This window comes from Oryx dammah, unplaced genomic scaffold (genome assembly GCF_014754425.2).
Source record: "Oryx dammah isolate SB20612 unplaced genomic scaffold, SCBI_Odam_1.1 HiC_scaffold_15, whole genome shotgun sequence".
Classification (NCBI taxonomy): Eukaryota; Metazoa; Chordata; class Mammalia; order Artiodactyla; family Bovidae; genus Oryx; species Oryx dammah.
In genome coordinates, this window is record NW_024070199.1 from 37038822 (window position 1) to 37062339 (window position 23518).

Consider the following 23518-nt stretch of genomic DNA (forward strand, 5'->3'; position numbering starts at 1 on the left):
GGTATCTCTACTTTTCTTGAAGTGATCTCTAGTCTTTCCCATTCTATTGTTTTCCTCTATTTCTTTGCATTAATCACTGAAGAAGGCTTTCTTATCTCTCCTTGCTATTCTTCAGAACTCTGCATTCAAATGGGTATATCTTTGCTTTTCTCCTTTGCTTTTTGCTTCCCTTGTTTTCACAGCTGTCTGTAAAGCCTCCTCAGACAGCCATTTTGCTTTTTTGCATTTCATTTCCTTGGGGATGATATTGATTCCTGTCTCCTCTACAATGTCATGAACCTCCATCCATTGTTCATCAGGCACTCTGTCTATTAGATCTAGCCCCTTAAATGTATTTCTCACTTCCACTGTATAGTCCTAAGGGATTTGATTTAGGTCATACCTGAATGGTCTACTGCTTTTCTCCACTTTCTTCAATTTCAGTCTGAATTTGCCAATAAGGAGTTCATGATCTGAGGCACCATCAGCTCCCAGTCTTGTTTTTGCTGACTGCATAGAGCTTCTCCATCTTTGGCTGCAAAGAATATAATCAATCTGATTTTGGTGCCAACCATCTCATGATGTCCATGTGTAGAGTCTTCTTTTGTGTTGTTGGAAGTGGGTGTTTGCTATGACCAGTGCGTTCTCTTGGCAGAAAGCCTTTACCCAGCTTCATTCTGTACTCTGTGTGTTACTCCTGGTGTTTCTTGACTCTTACTTTTGCATTCCAGTCCCCTACTATGAGAACGATACCTTTTTTGGGTGTTAGTTATAGAAGGTCTTGTAAGTCTTCATAGAACTGTTCAACTTCAGCTTCTTCAGCCTTACTGTTCGGGACCTAGATTTGGATTACCATGGTATTGAATGGTTTGCCTTGGAAAAAAAAACAGAGATCATACTGTCATTTTTGAGACTGTATCCAAGTACTGCATTTTAGACTCTTGTGTTGACTATGATGTCTACTCCATTTCTTCTAAGGAATTCCTGCCCACAGTAGTAGATATAATGGTCATCTGATTTAAATTCACCCATTCCAGTCCATCTTAGTTTGCTGATTCCTAGAATGTCTGTGTTCACTCTTGTCATCTCCTGTTCGACCGCTTCAAATTTGCCTTGATTCATGGACCTAACAATCCAGATTCCTATGCAATATTGCTCTCTACAGCATTGAATCTTGCTTCTATCACCAGTCCTACCCACAGATGGGTGTTGTCTTTGCTTTGGTTCCATCCCTTCATTCTTTCTGGCATAATTTATCCACTAATCTCCAGTAGCATATTGGGCACCTACCGACCTGGGGAGTTCATCTTTCAGTGTCCTATCTTTTTGCCTTATCACACTGTTCATGGGGTTCTCAAGGTAAGAATACTGAAGTGGTTTGCCATTCCCTTCTCCAGTGGACCACATTCTGTCAGACCTCTCCACTATGACCCATCTTTCTAGGGTGGCCCCACACGTTATGGCATAGTTTCATTGAGTTAAACAAGGCTGTGGTCCGTGTGACAGATTGGCTAGTTGTCTGTGAATGTGGTTTCAGTCTGTCTGCCCTCTGATGCCCTCTCTCAGTATCTACCATCTTACTTGGATTTCTCTTACCTTGGACGTAGGGTATCACTTCACTGCTCTCCAGCAAAGCACAGCCACTGCTTCTTACTTGGAAGTAGGGTAGCTCCTCTTGGTTGATGCCTCTGATTTTGACATGGAGTAGTTCCTCTCTGCCACGCTTCTACGCTGCCATTGTAGCTGTCATGAACCTACACTGCCATCGCAGCTGAGGCAAGCAAAAATCAACAATTTATTGTTGTCATATTGTTTCTGTTATTGTGGCAGAATCGTATGCTGTTATCAGGTAAAAGCAAGATGATAATTAAAACTAATGTTTTGCAGTAAGCCTTTCAGTGGCTAGAAAAAGAGGTTCACACATAACATAAAGAAGTTTAATTCAAACCCTGCTGTCTTAAATCTTGAACTGAAAGCATAAGTTTGTACCAACTAATTGTATTCCTTTTAATTTTAATTTTAAGGAAAATGTGTACTTCCTCCTCTGACCACTGTAAAGCCTAGAAGCAGTGAGAACTTGATGACAGTGACTATCCCGAGATCTAACATGCAGCTTCTAAATACATTTCCCATTAGATGATCTTAAAGAGATGGCTGATTTCTGGACTGGGTAAAGAAATGCACAAAATAATCTTGGGGATCATGAAGGACAAGAAAACTGAGGGACTTCAAATACCAGTGGGGACTGGACAAAATGTTTAGGAATCCACATGAAAAGGCCAAACATCTACCAGTTTGCTGGGCAGAATGTTGTTTCTGCTTCTCAACACACTGTTTATCTTTCTCATAGCTTTCCTGCCAAGAAGCTAATGTCTTCTGATTTCATGGCTGCAGGCATCATTTACAGTGGTTTTAGAAGTAAAGATGAAGAAATCTGTCATTGCTTCCACCTTTTTTCCTTCTATTTGCGATGAAGAATGGGGCTGGATCCCATGATCTTAGGTTTTTAATACTGAAATTTAAGCTGGCCAAATGTGTCCAAATGTTAATAGGCAACATCTAATTTGTCAGTGTGATAGACTGCTAGGACACCAACTGACCATTCTGAACACTGAGAAAGGAAAATAATCATCAATATTTAAGCTATTTTTGTTTCTATTAAGCATACGTTCAGTTCAGTTCAGTCGCTCAGTCTTGTCCAACTCTTTGCAACCCCATGAATCGCAGCACACCAGGCCTCCCTGTCCATCACTAACTCCTGAAGTTCACTCAGACTCACGTCCATCGAGTCAGTGATGCCATCCAGCCATCTCATCCTCTCATCCATAAACATAGGTTATGTAACTACAAACAGTTTCAGGAAAACAAGCTAGACTGTCCCTTCTGGGGATGATGAGAGAGTGACAGGGAGCAGCTATAATACAGATGAAGCCTCACTCACTGGCCTGAAGCTCACTTCCTGCTGTGGAGCTCTGGTTCCTAATAGACCAAAGACTGGTACTAGTCCTGACCCACTGTGCTGGTATTGTGGACTCCTGCTCTAAACCCAATAGTGGGACATTCTGTAAGACAAGCCACCCTGCTTCCTCCCTGTTCCTGAACAGATAAATGGCATTAAAATTGGGAGAGGAACAGTTATTTAGTCCTAAAGGAGAACAACCAATTGCAATATATGACTACATTCTTTCAATAAACTGTGAAAAAACTTCTGCTTTTTGACCATCAGGGAAATTTGCACATGGACTGGAAATAAAATGTTCATTCTGGGGGGAAAAAAAGAGCATTTTTTTCCCATATCCTATCATTCTACCACAAATACTCACTATGTACATTTGGTGAAATATTCATCCTGTCCCTAAAATACTTCAGGGAAAATGAATAAGCGTTAAAACAGAGAAAATGAAATGATGGTTTGTCTTGATGTAAAAAACAGATAGCCGCCATGCTATGCATAGCTGGCATGGATTGAATTGTGTCCACCCTTGACTCCCAATGTGAAGGTATTAGGAAGTAGGGCTTTTGCAAGGTACCCAGGTTGACATGGGGTTTTGATGGTGGTCCCTCATGATGGGATTAGCCTCTCCTTTTTCTCTCTTATTCTGCCTCTTCTTCCTTCCCTTCAGCCACCACATGTGAGAACATAGCAAGAAGAGAAAGACCTATGCAAGTCAAGAATGTCTTCGCAGGGAACTCAACTGGCCACCACCTTGATGTTGCATAGTCTCCAGTCTATGACAACCTGTGGGACTAAGATGTTAGTTTTGTAGTTATTGATGCTGAATGGTGAAATATAGGGTTCATGACACTATTCTTTCTTATATTTTTTATGTTTGAAATTTTTTGCAATAAGAGGTTTATGGAAAGTCCATTTTGAAGGTTCTTTCTTAGTGATACCCTGAGGAGCCCAAGAACACAGATTTAGGCAGGTCCCAAATGAATGAGTGTTTGGAGGACCACATGCTCCTTACCTCAACTCATCTCTTGTCATCTGAAAACTGTCCCCCACAGCTGATACCCTTACCACCCCCATCCCCAATCTGCATCTCCATTCCTCTCATCAGCTCAATCTTGTAGCTGGAGATGTTGATGACTTAGGACAGGGTCTGGAAGCAGAAGGAATGCAGACATTTTTAGGAAGAATAACTGGAAAGACTCCTCTTGGTTTTCCCTTCTTTAGTGCCATCTGCAGGTGAGGGATTGGGCCTGGGTAAGGAGGGAGCCACAAGTGGGACTGCCTAGATATCTACAATTGAAGGGCAGAGGAATTCAGAACCCAGTAACCAGGAGGTGGGCAGCGTGCACACCACCCAGGAAGGAAGGAAGAAGCACTGGGAAAAGAATAGTGCCTACCTGAAGGCCAGACCTTCTTGAGTCTTCCAGTTAAACTTGGAGGTCACGTTATTCCTGCTGGAATTCCTGCTCCAGATGTGGAGGGGAGAGAGCTGTTCTCACTCCTAATGAGTCAAAGGGAGAGGGACAGCGTCTCCCAGAGGCCCTTTGATTCCACTCTAACTGTGGGTATCATCCCAAGCCAGAGACCGAATGGCAGGTAATACAAAAGATGACCTACTTTAAAAAATATTTAAAATACCCCAAAATTTGTCTAAGAGTTCTGGCATATCTAGTTCCCAGAATTTTTTTTGGAGAGATGATTCATCAGCCTAATTTGGATTTCTGCTGAGGAGTCTACATGCTTCCCCATTTGTAACTTTTGACTTATAACTACCTGATCTCATCTCACAGAATCCAAATGATGGCAAGCTCCAGTGGGCAAGGCCTCTAAGGTCCTTGATGACACAGCAGCTGTGTGCCAAGTGCTCTACCACTCTCAGTCCTGAGACCAGGACCCATGAACATCACCAGACAGTTACATTCCCCTGCCCACCAGAGGCAACCTCATTATCCTCAGCAAAACCCACCTCTGAGCCACTTGTCCACTGATTGACATTGAGCCTCATTCTGGAACAAGTGTCTGGAGCATGTCCAGACTCCCTCATCTGAAAAATGGGAAACTGAACCCTGGGGTGTATGACTCACGTTAGCTGTAGGTAAGTTAGTTAAGACTTGGGATCCAGGAAATCCAATTCCCAGGCTAAGAAACTTCCAGGAAGGGAAAGATGAGGAAAAATTCCATTACATTCACTGCTGGGTAGCTCTCAGATGTCTGCAAGCACTAGAGTGGAAGTTTCTTTCCTGTTGTCCCTCAAGTCTGCTTCTGATTTTATCAGCAGACCTGCCTCCATGTAGCAGCAGGAATGCAATATTCAGAGCTGTTTCTTCTGGGTTCCAGGCACAGTGGGAGAGCCTCAACTGTAGTGACCCTATGAGGCTGTCGTGCAGGTGGTTACTGACTCACACCCAACTCAGATCCCCTGAGCTCCTAATCCTCATTCAATAACACAAACCTTTGGATGACTGGGTAACATGAACCTGCATTCACAGCGAGAAACATTCTCTTCTCAGCCTTCTGGCAACTTAGATATGTGCCTTATGTTTCCTCAGGGAACCACTGGCTGAGCAAGGTTGGGTCTGAGACTAGCCTTGATGCAGGGGATGTGTTCCCTCTTTGATGCTCCAAATAGACCTTGGAGATTCCAAGGCCTTGAGAGAATTACAGTCACCCTTATATTTTGTAGGGACTTTGCTTTACAAATCTGGTTAGAGAAAAAGGACAGAAACACAGGACAAGGCTGGACATCTCTGGGTCCCAGCTGACTGTGATTAGAGTTCCAGCCACCAGGCTTCAGAGTCAGGTGCTGATGTTATTCACAAGTCACCTTGAGGAAGCAAAAGAGGAAAGAGTTTTGGGCAGAGAGCAGTGTGGCCAAAGGGCTGTGGGAATCACACGGGGCAAGATGAAACAAGAGTCATTATTTGTTTCTTTGCTCTATTGGTTCCTTGGCGTTTCTACTCCTGAGAACAAGTACATGGAGATAGTCAGAGGCATTGGTTGTGCCCCTGGCACATGATGCTCCTGGTGATAACCAGTTTGTGGACAAGTCCCTGAGTCCAGAGCATATTCAGCCTTGTGATAACCCCAGGTTCTCCCTTCTTGGGAAGGCTGACATGGCTCTTTGCTGCTAACTCACAACTGAAGCATGGGATGAGGTCATGGTGGTTGACCTGTGGGCCAAGTTCCAAGCATGGAAGGAAGATTGGCAGTGGAAGGGTAGCCATTTATTTAAGTTGTTTACCTTGGTCCTTAGGAGGGTCGACTTCCCTCATGTAGAATGTTTTTCTCCCAAATTTTTGCATGGCCAGGTCCTTCTCCACATTCAGCATCATCTCATATGAGTCTCTCTCAGCTTGCTTTCTCTGGCTGCTGCACTCTCACAAGCACAGATCCAAAAAGTGCCAGGACACTCCCCTCCATCAAAACAATAACTATAGTTACAAATGTGTAATGGTGGGAGAGGGATAAATTGAGAGTTTGAGATTAATATATGTATACTACTTTATTTAATAGATAATCAACTGTATAGCACAGGAATTCTGCTCAATAGCCTGTAATATCCTGCATGGGAAAAAAAAAACCTAAGAAACAATGGATACATGTGTATTTATAAGAAAATTAATTTCCCATAAAACTAAGATTAATGCAATGCTGCAAATCAACTACACTCCTATATAGATTAAAACCTAATTTAAAATAATGCTTACATGTAGAGACCCTTGGAGTTCTTTAGACTCGCAGAATTTCAGATATGATGTTGGAGATGGCAGACTGGGTGCAGAAATCTAGACATTATCTGAGGTTGCATTTTCCTGAGCTTTGGTGTCTTTTGCTTTTAGTGTCACCTTTGATTTGTCTTTGAAGAATCTAATACAAGAGCTTGGAGACACCAGCTGGGTGTTATTGAAGGATGAGAGGGAAGCACTAGTGGGAGAGTGAAATTCCAGCTCCAAAACCTTGGGTTGGGACATGTTTGACGCGCAACTTATATCCCAAGTTCCCTGTGAAAACAGGCTCTTGCTTCCCTCTCTATGACTTGCCTGATATCAGACCCAGACTGGTTTCATCCTTTTCATTTCCTGCTTCCCCTGAGACGTCACTGGTTTCTCTGGGAGAATCTTTTTTTTTTTTTTCTTTTGCCAGCACTAGGTCTTCATTGTGGAGAGGGCAATGGCACCCCACTCCAGTACTCTTGCCTGGAAAATCCCATGAATGGAGGAGCCTGGAAGGCTGCAGTGCCTGGGGTCGCTGAGGATCAGACACGACTGAGCGACTTCCCTTTCACTTTTCACTTTCATGTATTGAAGAAGGAAATGGTAACCCACTCCACTGTTCTTGCCTGGAGAATCCTAGGTATGGGGCATCCTGGTGAGCTGCCGTCTATGGGGACTCACAGAGTCGGACATGACTAAAATGACAGTAGCAGCAGCAAGTCTTCATTGCTGCTCAGGACTTCTATATTGTCAGCGAACAGGGGCTACTCTGTACTTGCAGTGCACTGGCTTTTCAATCCTGTGCTTCTCTTGATGTAGATGACAGGCTCTAGGTCACTCAGGCTCAGTAGCTGTGGGTCACCAGGTTAGTTGCCCTGGAGCATTTGAAATCTTCCCAAACCAGGTCTCAAATGCACATCTTAAGCACTGGGTCAAAAGGGAAAACACTCTGGAAGGAATTTCACTTTTACATGAAACTTGGCATCATGGCCTATTTATGAGGAGACTGAGAGAGGATTGTCTCTGCTTCAAGCCACCTCCTGAGAAGAGGACTGATTGAGTTTCCCTTCCTAAGGGTTCCTACAGGGTCGTGAATCTCTCTTGCCATGTAGTTTTGTTCTTGGTTCAGTTTCTGAATTCCACACTAGAGCAAAGCTTCCAAGGGCAGGGCTGTCGTTGACTCACTTCTAAGTATACGCCAATAGATATTGTCTCATTCAGACCCTAATGTCAAGATAGTTCAGTTCAGTCACTCAGTCATGTCCGACTCCTTGTGACCCCATGAATTGCAGCACGCCAGGCCTCCCTGTCCATCACCAACTCCCAGAGTTCACTCAGACTCACGTCCATCGAGTGAGTGATGCCATCCAGCCATCTCATCCTCGGTCATCCCCTTCTCCTCCTGCCCCCAATCCTTCCCAGCATCAGAATCTTTTCCAATCAGTCAACCCTTCACATTAGGTGGCCATAGTACTGGAGTTTCAGCTTTAGCATCATTCTTTTCAAAGAAGTCCCAGGGCTGATCTCCTTCAGAATGGTCTGGTTGGATCTCCCTTCAGTCCAAGGGACTCTCAAGAGTCTTCTCCAACACCAGAGTTAAAAAACATCAATTCTTCGGTGCTCAGCCTTCTTCACAGTCCAACTCTCACATCCATTCATGACCACTGGAAAAACCATAGCCTTGTATGGTATCTAGGTTGCTCATAACTTTTCTTCCAAGGAGTAAGCATCTTTTAATTTCATGGCTGCAGTCACCATCTGCAGTGATTTTGAAGCCCTCAAAAATAAAGTCTGACACTGTTTCCACTGTTTCCCATCTATTTCCCATGAAGTGATGGGACCAGATGCCATGATCTTCGTTTTCTGAATGTTGAGCTTTAAGCCAAATTTTTCACTCTCTAATTTCACTTTCATCAAGAGGCTTGTTAGTTCCTCTTCACTTTCTGCCATAAGGGTGGTGTCATCTGTATATCTGAGGTTATTGATATTTCTTCCAGCAATCTTGATTCCAGCTTGTGTTTCTTCCAGTCCAGCATTTCTCATGATGTACTCTGCATATAAGTTAGATAAGCAGGGTGACAACATACAGCCTCGATGCATTCCTTTTCCTATTTGGAACCAGTCTGTTTTTCCATGCCCAGTTCTAACTGTTGCTTCCTGACCTGCATAGAGATTTCTCAAGAGCCAGGTCAGGTGGTCTGGTATTCCCATCAATGTCAAGACAAGGCTAACACAAAGATCAGTTATTCTATTATGAGTGTTAGGTTACAGGCTCAATGACAGTAATCAAAAACTAAATACATTGTCTTAAATACAATTTCAATTCTCTGTCATATAATGTTAGTGCAGGTCTCTCCACAGAAATGAGAGCCCACTTTTTCTTGTCACATCTTCCACCTGTGCTACTTACCTTTTGTCTAACCTGGCTACTCAAGCTCCTGTCATTATATCTGCATTCCAGCTAGGGGACAGAAAATAATACTTCCATTTGGAAGTGACATATCACCTCTACTCAAATTCCACTGGCCAAAGTATCTTCCATGGTCATGACAAACCTGGGGGGTGGTGGGCACACAGAAGGGCAGGGGAATGTGATCCTACTGAAGAACATTCATGATGAGTAACAAGGGCCACCATCCTTCATTCAGGTCTCTGTAATTCATTCTTCTTTGGTTCTCCCCACACAGCTCTCAGTCTGTTTTAGCCTGCAGATATGAATATGGATGAGGTTATAAGAGAGGACATGGCCCAGGCTGTACAGATATGGAGAAAACAAGAATGTAAAGAGGATAAGAAAGTATAAAAATTTAAAATCTATAGGAAAGCATGCTTATAATTATAATTCTGCATTTATACAACTTAGGTAAAATGGTTGATGAATCAATTTATAAAATGAAAAATTAGAGAAATGTAAAATATATGTATATTCCCTAAACCCAACAAAATAATAAGGCTATATCATATTAAACACATAGTAGTATCAGAATTGTTTGGATACACATTGCAAAAAAACTAAAGCAACCATAACTCTAGCAAGATAAACTTGATTTTTCTCTCCCTCTGAAAAAAAGCTGGAGGTGGACCAGCCAGAGCTTGGGTAGTATCCATCTCCAAAGTTATATGATTGTCCAGTACAACTGAAACAGTTCCAGCCATCACAACTAAAATCCAGACAACAGTTAAGAAAGTAGGGAAGAGAAGAGTCCCATCTCTCAGCTAAATCAGCTCCTTAAATGCAGTCTTCCAAGAAATCCCTCTTAAAGATCTGCTTGCCTCTCTAAGTCACCAGTCATGACTAAGAACACAGGTGCATAGGAAATGCAGTCCTGTAGCTACTGGGCTCATGGCTATATAACAAACTATTTTCAGTTTTGAAAGAGGAGTAGAGAATTGATAATTTTGTAGGTAGCTTGCAGCACCTGCCTTAAAGAACAACAACAACAACAACAACAAAATGAATGGAATAGGCTGAATGGCTTGGCCACGGTGTGAGAACCAGGAGAAAGGAACAGCAATGAGAAACAGCTAGATGGATCTGAACCTTGCTCCAGAAAATAGAGGCAGACTTGTCAGTAGAAATCTTCTAAGGGATGAAGTGAGGATTACACATACCACATGATGCAATTTGTTTTGAAAAGTAATTTTCCAATTCAGGTCCCAAATCTCTCTCAATTCTTCAGCTTCTAAATATCTTGTCTTTGTTATCTCACATTCTGACCTACCTGCTCACCTTCCTTATTTCTTTTCACATCACTTCTCCAAAAATCCACTAGCATTACAAGATTCAGTATTGAAATCTTAGCAACACTTTCTAGAAGTGGGTGGAAACACAATGACTATTTCTACTTTAGTATTTGTTTGTCCTGATCAAGGTATTTTGAAAAGACTGAAATGGCTAGAATTATGGAGATCTCATGTTTCTTCTAAAATCCCAACCAAGAATGTGCCTTGCTTTGATCTGGAGGGTATGCATTCACTTTTGGATCCACATGTTTTAACAGAACAGTTAAGTCCCCTGTATATGAACAAGTTCCGTTTGAAAGGGGGGTTCAAAAATCCCAAATTCTTCATAAATTCAGCAAAGTTATTTAGGTAGCCCACTAAGACAATTGGCTATATATTACTGTAGTTTAATAGCTTTATGATACTTTTCACACAAACAATAAAACAAATATTTTAAATCTTGCATACCTGGATAGGGCATGGCAACCCACTCCAGTATTCTTGTCTGGAGAATCCCCATGGCAAGAGGAACCTGGCATACTGCAGTCCATATGTTGAAAATTCAGACACAGCTGAGCAACTAAGCACCCCTTAAAAATAGAATAGTAGTAGCATCTCCATTACCACTGCATTTTTGCTTCCTTTCAGACAGTGTAGGCTTGAAATAAAAGTCCTGCACTATTGTACTCCATACAGTTCTGTACACAAAAGTACACAAATGCACACCAACTTGTCTTGGATATGCCCACGACAATGTGTGTCAGATCTGTGAACTAACTGATGTGATTGCACTTGCAAATGCATTTTTACATGTTTGAAAGTTTTCAACTTGAAAGTTTGTAACAAACTTGCTACACAGGTTTTCAGTGAATGTATGTAGTGAAGGAACAAGAGAGGAGAGTAAGGAGCTGCCTGTTGTTTCCATTTTTGCGTGTATTATGGCCACTCTGAATAGGAATTTCTTTGGGTTTAATTGAGGCCTGGTGTATGGGAACATGGTTGCAAGTGATAGAGGACCAGGATCTCAGGAGGTAGGACAAGAGCCGTGGTTGGTTGAAAAGAGCCAAGAGTGTGAAATAGGAGAAAACAAGTTTTCACTGTTTTTTTGTGAAAGATTCAGCAAATATCATCCGGCTTTCTGTGTAGTGATTCCACTGTGGTTTAGAGGAGCAGTCCCTGTTGCCCAGAATGAGCAAGAGAGACTGAACCATGAAAACCAAACATGTATGTCTACTATTGTCTGTGTATGTCAAGTATGTCTAGTATTGAAGGGATATAAGTCCTGTAATTTATCTGCTCCTTCCTGGGCAGAATTAGAGTTGTAAAAGAGGGAAGGTCTGCACTATGCTAGCACCTTCTTCTTCTTCTTTCCAGTGAACATTGATTTCTAATGCCATTTCGCTATAAACAGAGGATGTACTTTGTATGACTGAAGTCTTCTAAGTAACTGTTCCATAGAAACTTTGGGTGCTGTTCTGTGTCCAGGCATATGGGGCCCTGGAGCCTGGCAGGCTCTGTTTTGGCTTCACAGTGCAGTGTATGGGGATCTGCTGTCGTCTGGGCCCTGGGGTATATCTTCAGTCTGGGTTCACATCTGAGGGATTAATTCTAGTTGGGTTTAATTCTATTATCTTGCTCGTTATCTTCAGTTTGTCCCATGGTCTTTCTTCCCATGTTTCTTTTTATCCCTGACTTCTTTGTGACTGAGTAGGTTTTTGGATTCCCTTTTATATCCTTTGTCATTTTATTCACTGTAACTGTTTTTTAAGGAGTTTTAAGATCCATGGTATGCATCTTTAACTTGCAAGTCTATCATTATTAATTATGATAATTATTAAATTATTTATTCATTTATCATTTATTTGTCTGTACTGGGTCTTAGTGTGGCATGAAGGATCTTTCTTGCAGTAGGGACTCTCTATTTGAGGAGCCCAAGCTCAGTACTTGCAGCGTGTAAACTCTATTTGAGACATGCAGGCTTAGTTGCTCAGTGGCATGTGGCATCTTAGTTCTCTGGCAAAGGAACATACCTTTGCCATTTGCAAATTCCTTCCATTACAATGCAGATCCTTAACCACTGGACCACCAAGGAAGTCCCTATATTTACCTTTTAATACATATTACATGTTTATCATTTTGGGTACTGTTCATTCCCCGTGTAGATCCATATTTTCACTTGTTTTAAATTCCTTTTGACTTGAGACCTTTTAAAAAAACATGTATTACATTGGTCTGTTGGTGGGGATGCAATCTTGTAGTTGTTGTCTGTCTGAGAAAGTATTCTATCTTGTTTTTGGTATGTATTTCTCCTGGGTATAGAATTCTAAGTCAATTATATTTATCTCAGCAATTAAGATGTGGTGCCAGTGTACCCTGGCTAAGGTTGTTTCATTTGCCTAATCTGCTGTCATCCCCATTTTTTGTTCTACTATGTCTGTTTTTCCTTCTGGTTACATTTCTTTGGTTGATTGTCTTAATCCATGAATTATGATGTGCCTTTGTAGAGTTGTCATATCTCTTGTCCTTGAGTTAAATGAGCTTCTGTGTTAACGGCTTTAAAGCTTTCATCATAGCTGGAAATTTTTCAACCAGTAATTATGAAGTTCTTTTATCTATTCTACTGTCTTTCACTTCCTGTGTGATTCCATTTACATATGTTTTGGCACTCTTAAAGTTACTTCAAAGCTCTCTGATGCACAATTAATTTTTCCCCACAGTTTTGCATTTCTATTTTACATGTCTCTATTTAACTACTCAATATTCTTCAGCTTCATGAATATAAGGGTTATTGATGTAGTAAGCATTTTAATGTCCTTCTCTGCTAATTATGTAATATATATTTTACTTGTGTTTTTACAAATTGATTTTGCCCTCGTTATGAATATTTTCTTGCTTCTTTATGCATCTGGATTTTTTCTTTTTAAATTTATTTATCTTAGTCAGAGCATAATTACCATACAATATTGAGATGAAACTACGACAAATGTTTTCACAATTTATATGGAAATTGTAAATTGGATTGTGGATGTGGTCACTTTACTTTGGATGCTGGATTTTTTTTTTTTTAATTTTTATAAATTATTCTTTTCACTATTTGCAAACACTGTTAATTTCTTGGAAGCAATTGCATTTTTTGAAGGCTTGTTGTAAAGTTTTTTAAGCTGAGATGAAACTGGCCTTTAGACCAGGTTTACTATTCCCCACTAGAAAGGCAATATTGTCTTCAGGGCCCTATTGAGCTCATGGGAATTATGTGTAATTTCGGGGACAGTCCTTAGATGGTGGAGGAATATGACAGGGAGAACACTTTCTCCCCAACAAATTCATCAAAAGAACATTTGAACGCTGAGTAAATTCCACAAAACTACTTCTGAATGCAGGCAGAGGATATAAGGCACCCAGGAAAGCAGCCCATTGTCTTCGAAAGGAGGTAGGAAAAAATGTAACAGATAAAAAGAGAGACAAAATAGGTAAGGATGGAGATCCATCCCAGGAAGGGAGTCTTAAAAAATAGAGAAGCTTCCAAACACCAGGAAACACTGTCACTGGCAGGTTTTTGGCAAGACTTGGAAGCTCAGAGGGCAACATAAGTGGGAGGGAAAATAAATAAATAATTTAAACACACAGATTACATGCCCAAAGGTAACTCCAAGCAGAGAAGCAGTGCAGATGCCCGCATCCGCCACTAGCAATCAGGGACTGGGCAGGGAGGTGCGGGCTGCATTGCTTAGAATAAGGACTGGGCCTGAATGTCCCGAGGGCAATCTGAGGGAACTAACTTGAGATAGCAAACTAGACCCTGGGATAGCTACCCCTGCAAAAAGCCTTAAACTAAGACACCGCCCAGGCTGTTCACAGTCAAAATGAGTGAGCAGAGGTTGCCGGCTGCGGACTGGCCACTCCCCTGCCAGGGACAGGAGAACAAGGGCAGTCCGAGCCAGAAGGGGGCAATTGTGGCGCCAGAGAGGCATCATCTACCTAACTGCAAGCAGGCTTCTTTGCTAACCAAGTCTTCTTGGGATTCTGGACGGTCAATATCCTCCTGAGAAGGTGCACTGGTTGTACACCCAGAAAACTGAGCAGCAGGGACAGGAGAGGCAATAAGTAGGAGCGACTGTGCTCGCCAAACACCTGGTCACCTGAGTGGCTCGGACCTGGGAAGTGCATGCAACCGAGGGCTTGCCTCAGATAGTTCCCTGCAAAGCAACCAAGAGACTGACTCCTGACTCCAGGGAACACTAATCAATAGGAACTCATCAAATGCCTCCATACTTACACTGAAACCAAGCACCACCCAAGGGCCAACAATTTCAAGACAAAGACATACCATGAAAATACTCCAGCAACACAGGAACATAGCCCTGAGCTTCAATATACAGGCTGCCCAAAGTCACTCCAAATCCATGGACATCTCATAAATCATTACTGGACAGTTCATTGCACTACAGAGGGAAGAAATCCAGCTCCACCCACAAGAACACTGACACAAGCTTGCCTAACCAAGAAACCTTGACAAGCCACCTGTCCAAACCCACCCACAGTGAGGAAACTCCACAATAAAGAGAACTCCACAAACTGCCTGAATACAGAAAGGCAACCACAAACACAGCAATATAAACAAGAAGAAGAGACAGAGAAATACCTAGCATGTAAAGGAGCAGAATAAATGTTCACCAAACGAAACAAAAGAGGAACAGATAAGGAATCTACCTGATAAAGAATTCCAACTAATGATAGTGAAAATGATCCAAAATCTTGAAATCAATAAGGAAATACAGATAAATAGCCTGGAGACAAGGACTGAGAAGATGCCAGAAAGGTTTAACAAGGACATAGAAGAAATAAAAAAGAGTCAATATATAATTAATAATGCAATAAATGAGATAAAAAACACTCTGGAGGGAACCAACAGTAGAATAACAGAGGCAGAAGATAGGATAAGTGAAGTAGAAGATAGAATGGTAGAAATCAATGAAACAGAGAGGAAAAAGAAAAATGAATTAAAAGAAATGAGGACAATCTCAGAGATCTCTGGGACAATGTTAAACACCCCAACATAAGAATCATAGGTGTCCCAGAAGAAGAAGACCAAAAGAAAGACCTTGAGAAAATACTGGAGATAATAGTTGAAAACTTCCCTAAATTAGGGAAGGAAATAATCACGCAAGTCCAAGAAATCCAGAGAGTCCCAAACAGGATAAACCCAAAGCCAAACACCCCAAGACACACATTAATCAAATTAACAAAGATCAAACATAAAGAACAAATACTGAAAGCAGCAAGAGAAAAAAACATATAGCACACAAGTGGATTCCCATAAGGAAAACAGCTGATCTTTCAATAGAAACTCTTCAGGCCAGGAGGGAATGGCAGGGCATACTTAAAGTGATGGGGGAAAAAAAAAAAACCTACAATCCAGATTACTATACCCAGCAAGGATCTCATTTAAATATGAAGGAGAAATCAAAAGCTTTACAGACAAGCAAAAGCTGAGACAATTCAGCACCACAAAACCAGCTTTCCAACAAATGCTAAAGGATCTTGTCTAGACAGGAAACACAGAAAGGGTGTAGAAACTGGAACCCAAAACAATAAATTAAATGGCAACGGGATCATACTTATCAATAATTACCTTAAATGTAAATGGGTTGAATGCCCCAAACAAAATGCAGACTGGCTGAATGGATACAAAAACAAGACCCTTATATATGTTGTCTACAAGAGAACCACTTTGAAACAAGGGACACATACAGACTGAAAGTGAAGGGCTGGAAAAAGATATCCCATGCAAATAGAGACCAAAAGAAAGCAGCAGAAGCAATACTCATATCAGATAAAATAGATTTTAAAACAAAGGCTGTGAAAAGAGACAAAGAAGGACACTACATAATGATCAAAATACCAATCCAAGTAGAAGATATAACAATTATAAATATAAAGGCACCCAACATAGGAGCACCACAATATGTAAGACAAATGCTAACAAGTATGAAAGGGGAAATTAACAATAACACAATTCTCGGGAGCCGCGTTAGGCATTACTGACAAAATGCAGGCATGGGCCCAACACCCTCTCCTCATTCCACAGGCACGGAACTGGGATGGAGTTAGGTCTTGTGATTCTGACTTGCTCTTTCCTTTCTTCCGTTGACTGGAAAGAACGTTAAGGCACTTATTGTTCTTGAGAGAAACATGAGAAAGCACAAAGCCTTCTGCTCTTGTGCCCAGAAAATAATCTATAAAGTAACCATTGACATTTGTTCAAGGATCTTTACAAAGAATGTTCCAGGATGAGCCCATCGGCCGAAGCTTGAGGCCATGGGAAGGACTGTTTTCTGAGACCTGTTTGTGAGGGAAATATTTATGGCAAAAGAAGTTTACTGAGTTTAGAATTTAGGAATAATTAAGAATAGCTAGAAGCCTTTTTAGGAGATAATGATTTTAAGATGCTAGGGGCAAACAGGATTTAGAAAGATAGGAAATAAACTGAGGAATGTGCCATGAGTTACAATGTAATCACAAGTGGATTCTGAGAGAGGGCTGAAGTAGGAATTCTGTTTATAGGACAGCAATGATTTCTGGAGACAATAAATCTGGGTGGGGGAAACTAAAACTGTCAAACCTCTGATGTAATGCTTTGGTCAAAGTATAAAAGAAAACCTGAAGCTTGAAATAAACATGTAGTTCTGTACTTTGAGTCAGAGGCTACATTATCATCTACCAACACTGCTCACCCCTTCAGGCTGATTCCCTGGCTGCTGGAGCTGGACTCTGGCACACGATAATAGTGGGAGACTTTAATAGTCCACTCACTCCTATGGCTAGATCAACTAAACAGAAAATTAACAAGGAAACACAAACTTTAAACAATACAATAGACCTGTTAGACCTAACTGATATCTATAGGACATTTCACCCCAAAACAATGAATTTCAACTTTTTCTCAAGTGTACATGGAAGCTTCTCCAAGATAGATCACATCCTGGGCCATAAATCTAGCCTTGGTAAATTAAAAAGAAAAAAAAAATCATTCCAAGCTTTTTTTTCCAACCACAACGAAGTAAGATTAGATCTCAATTACAGGCGGAAAACTATTAAAAATTCCAACATATGCAAGCTAAACAACACGGTGATGAATAACCAACAAGTCACAAAGGAAATCAAAAACAAAATCAAAATATGCATAGAAACGAATGAAAATGAAAACAAAACAACCCAAACCCTGTGGGACACTGTAAAAGCAGTACTAAGGGGAAGATTCATAGCAATACAGGCATACCTCAAGAAACAAGAAAAAAGTCAAATAAATAACCTAATTCTACACCTAAAGCAACTAGAAAAGGAAGAAATTAAGAACCCCAGTGTTAGTAGAAGGAAAGAAATCTTCAATATTCAGGCAAAAATAAATGCAAAAGAAACAAAAGAGACCATAGCAAAAATCAACAAAGCCAAAAGCTGATTCCTTGAGAGGATAAATAAAATTGACAAACCGTTAGCCAGACTCATTGAGAAACAAAGGGAGAAAAATCAAATAAACAAAATTAGAAATGAAAATGGAAAGATCATGACAACACAGAAACACAAAGGATCATAAGAGACTACTATCAGCAATTATATGCCAATAAAATGGACAACTTGGAAGAAATGGACAAATTCTTAGAAAAGTAGAACTGTCCAAAACTGAACCAGGAAGAAATAGAAAATCTTAACAGATCCATCACAAGCATGAAAATTGAAACTAATAAGAAATCTTCCAGCAAACAAAAGTTAAGGACCAGATGGCTTCATAGCTGAATTCTACCAAAAATTTAGAGAACAGCTAACACCTATCCTACTCAAACTATTCCAGAAATTTGTAGACAAAGGTAAACTTACAAACTCATTCTGTGTGGCCAAAATTACCTTAATACCAACGCCTGACAAAGATGCAACAAAAAAGAAAACTACAGGCCAATATCTGCTTATTTAACTTATATGCAGAGTATATCATGAGAAAAGCTGGACTGGAAGAAACACAAGCTGGAATCAAGATTGCCAGGAGAAATATCAATAACCTCAGATATGCAGATGATACCACCCTTATGGCAGAACATGAAGAGGAGCTAAAAAGCCTCTTGATGAAAGTGAAAGAGGAAAGTGGAAAAGTTGGCTTAAAGCTCAACATTAAGAAAACGAAGATCATGGCATCCGGTCCCATCACTTCATGGGAAATAGATGGGGAAATCACTGCAGATGGTGATTGCAGCCATGAAATTAAAAGGCACTTACTCCTTGGAAGAAAAGATATGACCAACCTAGATAGTATATTCCAAAGGAGAGACATTACTTTGCCGACTAAGGTCCTTCTAGTCAAGGCTATGGTTTTTCCTGTGGTCATGTATGGATGTGAGAGTTGGACTGTGAAGAAGGCTGAGTGCCGAAGGATTGATGCTTTTGAACTGTGGTGTTGGAGAAGACTCTTGAGAGTCCCTTGGACTGCAAGGAGATCCAACCAGTCCATTCTGAAAGAGATCAGCCCTGGGATTTCTTTGGAAGGAATGATGCTAAAGCTGAAACTCCAGTACTTTGGCCACCTCATGCGACAAGTTGACTCATTGGAAAAGACTCTGATGATGGGAGGGATTGCAAGCAGGAGGAGAAGGGGACGACCGAGGATGAGATGTCTGGATGGCATATAGGACTCGAAGGACGTGAGTCTGAGTGAACTCCAGGAGATGGTGATGAACAGGGAGGCCTGGCATGCTGTGATTCACGGGGTCGCAAAGAGTTGGACATGACTGAGCAATTGAACTGAACTGAACAGGCCAATATCACTGATGAAAACAGATACAAAAATCCTTAACAAAATTCTAGCAATCAGAATCCAACAACACATTAAAAAAGATCATACATCATGACCAAGTGGGCTTTATCCTAGGAATGCAAGGATTCTTCAACATCCACAAGTCAATCAATGTAATACACTGCCGCGGTCCAGCCCCGGCGGATCCTGGGTAATTCGAAGGGGAGACGGAGCATCCTAGGAAAGAGATATTTAATTAGAAATATAAAGAGAGATTAGGAAACAATAATGTAGTAGGAAAATTAGTGGAGAAAAGGGGCTGAATAACTTGGTTTACGTGGAATACCAATAAAACCTCGAGATAAGAGATTTGCACCACCTATGTAGGCCACAGGTGTCTTTCCATTCTCTCAAAGGAGAGGAGACGCTGAGGTCTCCCCATTCAGATCTTAGAAGCCCCAGGCGTAATTACCAGGCTTGGCGAGCACCCACGCTCCAGATGGGAATTCAGTCAGAAAAGAAGAGAATGAGAAGAAACCACACAGGGGAATCAGTCTTTCCAGGAACTGATCTGATATCTTTATTTTTCAGGTTTGGTTATATACTTTTTGTTATATGTAGAGATAGAATACAAAGTCATGCAGGGTCAGCAGATCTGACTCTTATCAAAATCAGGTGCTTTATACAGATGTATACAAAGGTTTTAAGGGATTTACATCATCTTCTGGCCATGAGGCCTGCTAACATTTTATGACCCCTTTTTTTCTGATAACGGTCAGTCAACTAGAAAACTTATTTTACTTTTTTCCAAGGGTGACTTTTCTTAAACCAGGTGCCACCCATCCGAAGGTACCAGATAAAATTGCATTCCTATAGGGTGAGGGCATAGTGGGTTACAATTAAGAAAGGAATTTACTTAACCTAAGTTTTAATGTGATTAATCTTAAAGGTTAATACTTATTTCTCCTATATGCTAGTTATATATCTGTATAAGGGCAGAGGATTTAACAGCAAAAATTGGCCCAATAAATGAAAAACCCTTCACCAGTATAATTTCTCACCAAACCACTAATAGTATACTAATAATTTTCTAACATCTCAGAAGAATCTGTATTTAGAAAATTTAAAATCCCTTTCTCGTGCCTTTCACAGTTAGGAGGCTGTGAACAATCACATGTGGCCGGATAAGCCTGTCAGGCAGGCTAGAGAACTTTCAAAGGAGTTTGCGAACTGAAACACTCTTCTCATGCCCAAGAATTTATTGACTGGAGCTCTAAGTTAACTCCTTCTCAGAGAGAGGTGGTGAGGGACAGCCCCCTGTAAAGTCAGAGGTATAAGTGAGAACATAAAGCAGTGCAGTAGGCAGACTCTGGTTTTGGGGGTAGATGCTCAGGAACAGGAGGTCTCCTGAGGCTCGATCCCGCCTTTGCATATGCCGAGTCTCCTTCCTTATGACCTTTGCCATGGGCGGAGTTCCTCACGCTGGCTCCTGGCAATACACCACATTAAGAAATTGACAAATAAAAGCCATATGATTATCTCAATAGATGCAAAGAAAACCTTTGCAAAATTCAAAATCCATTTATGATAAAAACTCTCCAGAAAGCAAGACTAGAAGGAACCTACCTCAACATAAAAAAGCTATATATGACAAACCCACCAGAACTTTATCATCAATGATGAAAAATTGAAAACATTTCCACTAAAATCAGGAACAAGACAAGGGTGCTCATTCTCACCAGGGTCATTTATTTATCTGGAATTGAGGTGCAGGAGTTGCTTGTACATTTTTGAGATTAGTTATTTTCAGTTGTTTATTTGCTATTATTTTCTCCCATTCTGAAGGCTGTCTTTTCACCTTACTTATGGTTTCTGTTGTTGTGCGAAGATTTTAATTTTATTTATGAAGACCTACAAGACCTTTTAGAACTAACACCCAAAAAAGATGTCCTTTTCATTATAGGGGACTGGAACGCAAAAGTAGGAAGTCAAGAAACACCTGCAGTTACAGGCAAATTTGGCCTTGGAATGTGGAATGAAGCAGGGAAAAGACTAATAGAGTTTTGCCAAGAAAATGCACTGGTCATAGCAAACACCCTCTTCCAACAACACAAGAGAAGACTGTACACATGGACATCACCAGATGTTCAACACCAAAATCAGATTGATTATATTCTTTGCAGCCAAAGATGGAGACACTCTATAAAGTCAAGAAAAACAAGACCAGGAGCTGACTGTGGCTCAGATCATGAACTCCTTATTACAAAATTCAGACTCAAATTGAAGAAAATAGGGAAAACCGCTAGACCATTCAGGTATGACCTAAAGCAAATCCCTTATGATTATACAGTGGAAGTGAAAAATAGGTTTAAGGGCCTAGATCTGATAGATAGAGTGCCTGACGAACTATGGAATGATGTTCGTGACATTGTACAGGAGACAGGAATCAAGACCATCCTGATGGAAAAGAAAGGCAAAGAAGCAAAATGGCTGTCTGGGGAGGCCTTACAAATAGCTGTGAAAAGAAGAGAAGTGAAAAGCAAAGGAGAAAAAGAAAGATATAACCATCTGAATACAGAGTTCCAAAGAACAGGAAGAAGAGATAAGAAAGCCTTCTTCAGCGATCAATTCAAAGAAATAGAGGAAAAGAACAGAATGGGAAAGACTAGAGATCTCTTCCAGAAAGTTAGAGATACCAAGAGAACATTTAATGCAAAGATGAGCTCGATGAAGGACAGAAATAGTATGGACCTAACAGAAGCAAAAGATATTAAGAAGAGGTGGCAAGATTACACGGAAGAACTGTACAAAAAAGATCTTCACGACCCAGATAATCATGATGATGTGATCACTAATATAGAGCCAGACATCTTGGAAAGTGAAGTCAAGTGGGCCTTAGAAAGCATCACAATGAACAAAGCTAGTGGAAGTGATGGAATTCCAGTTGAGCTGTTTCAAATCCTGAAAGATGATGCTGTAAAAGTGCTGCACTCGATATGCCAGCAAATTTGGAAAACTCAGCAGTGGCCACAGGACTGGAAAAGGTCAGTTTTCATTGCAATCCCAAAGAAAGGCAATGAAAAGAATGCTCAAACTAATGCACAATTACACTCATCTTACATGCTAGTAAAGTAATGCTCAAAATTCTCCAAGCCAGGCTTCAGCAATTCGTGAACCGTGAACTCCTTGATGTTCAAGCTGGTTTTAGAAAAGGCAGAGGAACCAGAGATCAAGTTGCCAACATCCGCTGGATCATGCAAAAGGGAAGAGAGTTCCAGGAAAACACCTATTTCTGCTTTATTGACCATGCCAAAGCCTTTGACTGTGTGGATCACAATAAACTGTGGACAATTCTGAAAGAGATGGGAATACCAGACCACCTAACCTGCCTCTGGAGAAACTGTATGCAGGTCAGGAAGCAACAGTTAGAACTGGACAGGGAACAACAGACTGGTTCAAATAGGAAAAGGATTACGTCAAGGCTGTATATTGTCACCCTGCTTATTTAACTTGTATACAGAATACATCATGAGAAACGCTGGACTGGAAGAAACACAAGCTGGAATCAAGATTGCCTGGAGAAATATCAATACCCTCAGATTTGCAGATGACACCACCGTTATGGCAAAAGTGAAGAGGAGCTAAAAAGCCTCTTGATGAAAGTGAAAGAGGAGAGAGAAAAGTTTGGCTTAAAGCTCAACATCCAGAAAACGAAGATCATGGCATCTGGTCCCATCACTTCATGGGAAGTAGATGGGGAAACAGTATCAGACTTTATTTTTGGGGGCTCCAAAATCACTGCAGATGGTTATTGCAGCCATGAAATTAAAAGACGCTTACTCCTTGGAAGAGAAGTTATGACCAACCTAGATAGCATATTCCAAAGCAGAGACGTTACTTTGCAAACAAAGGTCCGTCTAGTCAAGGCTATGGTTTTTCCTGTGGTCATATATGGATGTGAGAGCTGGACTATGAAGATGGCTGATCGCCAAAGAATTGATGCTTTTGAACTGTGGTGTTGGAGAAGACTTTTGAGAGTCCCTTGGACTGCAAGGAGATCCAACCAATCCATTCTTAAGGAGATCAGCCCTGGGATTTCTTTGGGAGGAATGATGCTAAAGCTGAAACTCCAGTACTTTGGCCACCTCATGTGAAGAGTTGACTCATTGGAAAAGACTCTGATGCTGGGAAGGATTGGAGGCAGGAGGAGAAGGGGATGACCGAGGATGAGATGGCTGGATGGCGTCACGGACCAGATGGACATGAGTCTGAATGAACTCCAGGAGATGGTGATTGACAGGGAGTCCTGGCGTGCTGTGATTCATGGGGTTGCAAAGAGTTGAACATGACTGAGCGACTGAACTGAAC

At 41.0% G+C, this 23518-nt stretch overlaps 1 long non-coding RNA gene across 1 annotated transcript; it reads left to right on the plus strand.

Annotated features, from left to right (window-relative positions):
* The first annotated feature begins 12778 nt into the window (after positions 1–12778).
* LOC120874508 lies at positions 12779–20980 on the plus strand. The gene is made up of 3 exons (XR_005723659.1): positions 12779–12790; positions 19742–19746; positions 20893–20980. It is a non-coding gene; the product is annotated as an uncharacterized LOC120874508 (long non-coding RNA).
* Positions 20981–23518: the final 2538 nt, after the last annotated feature.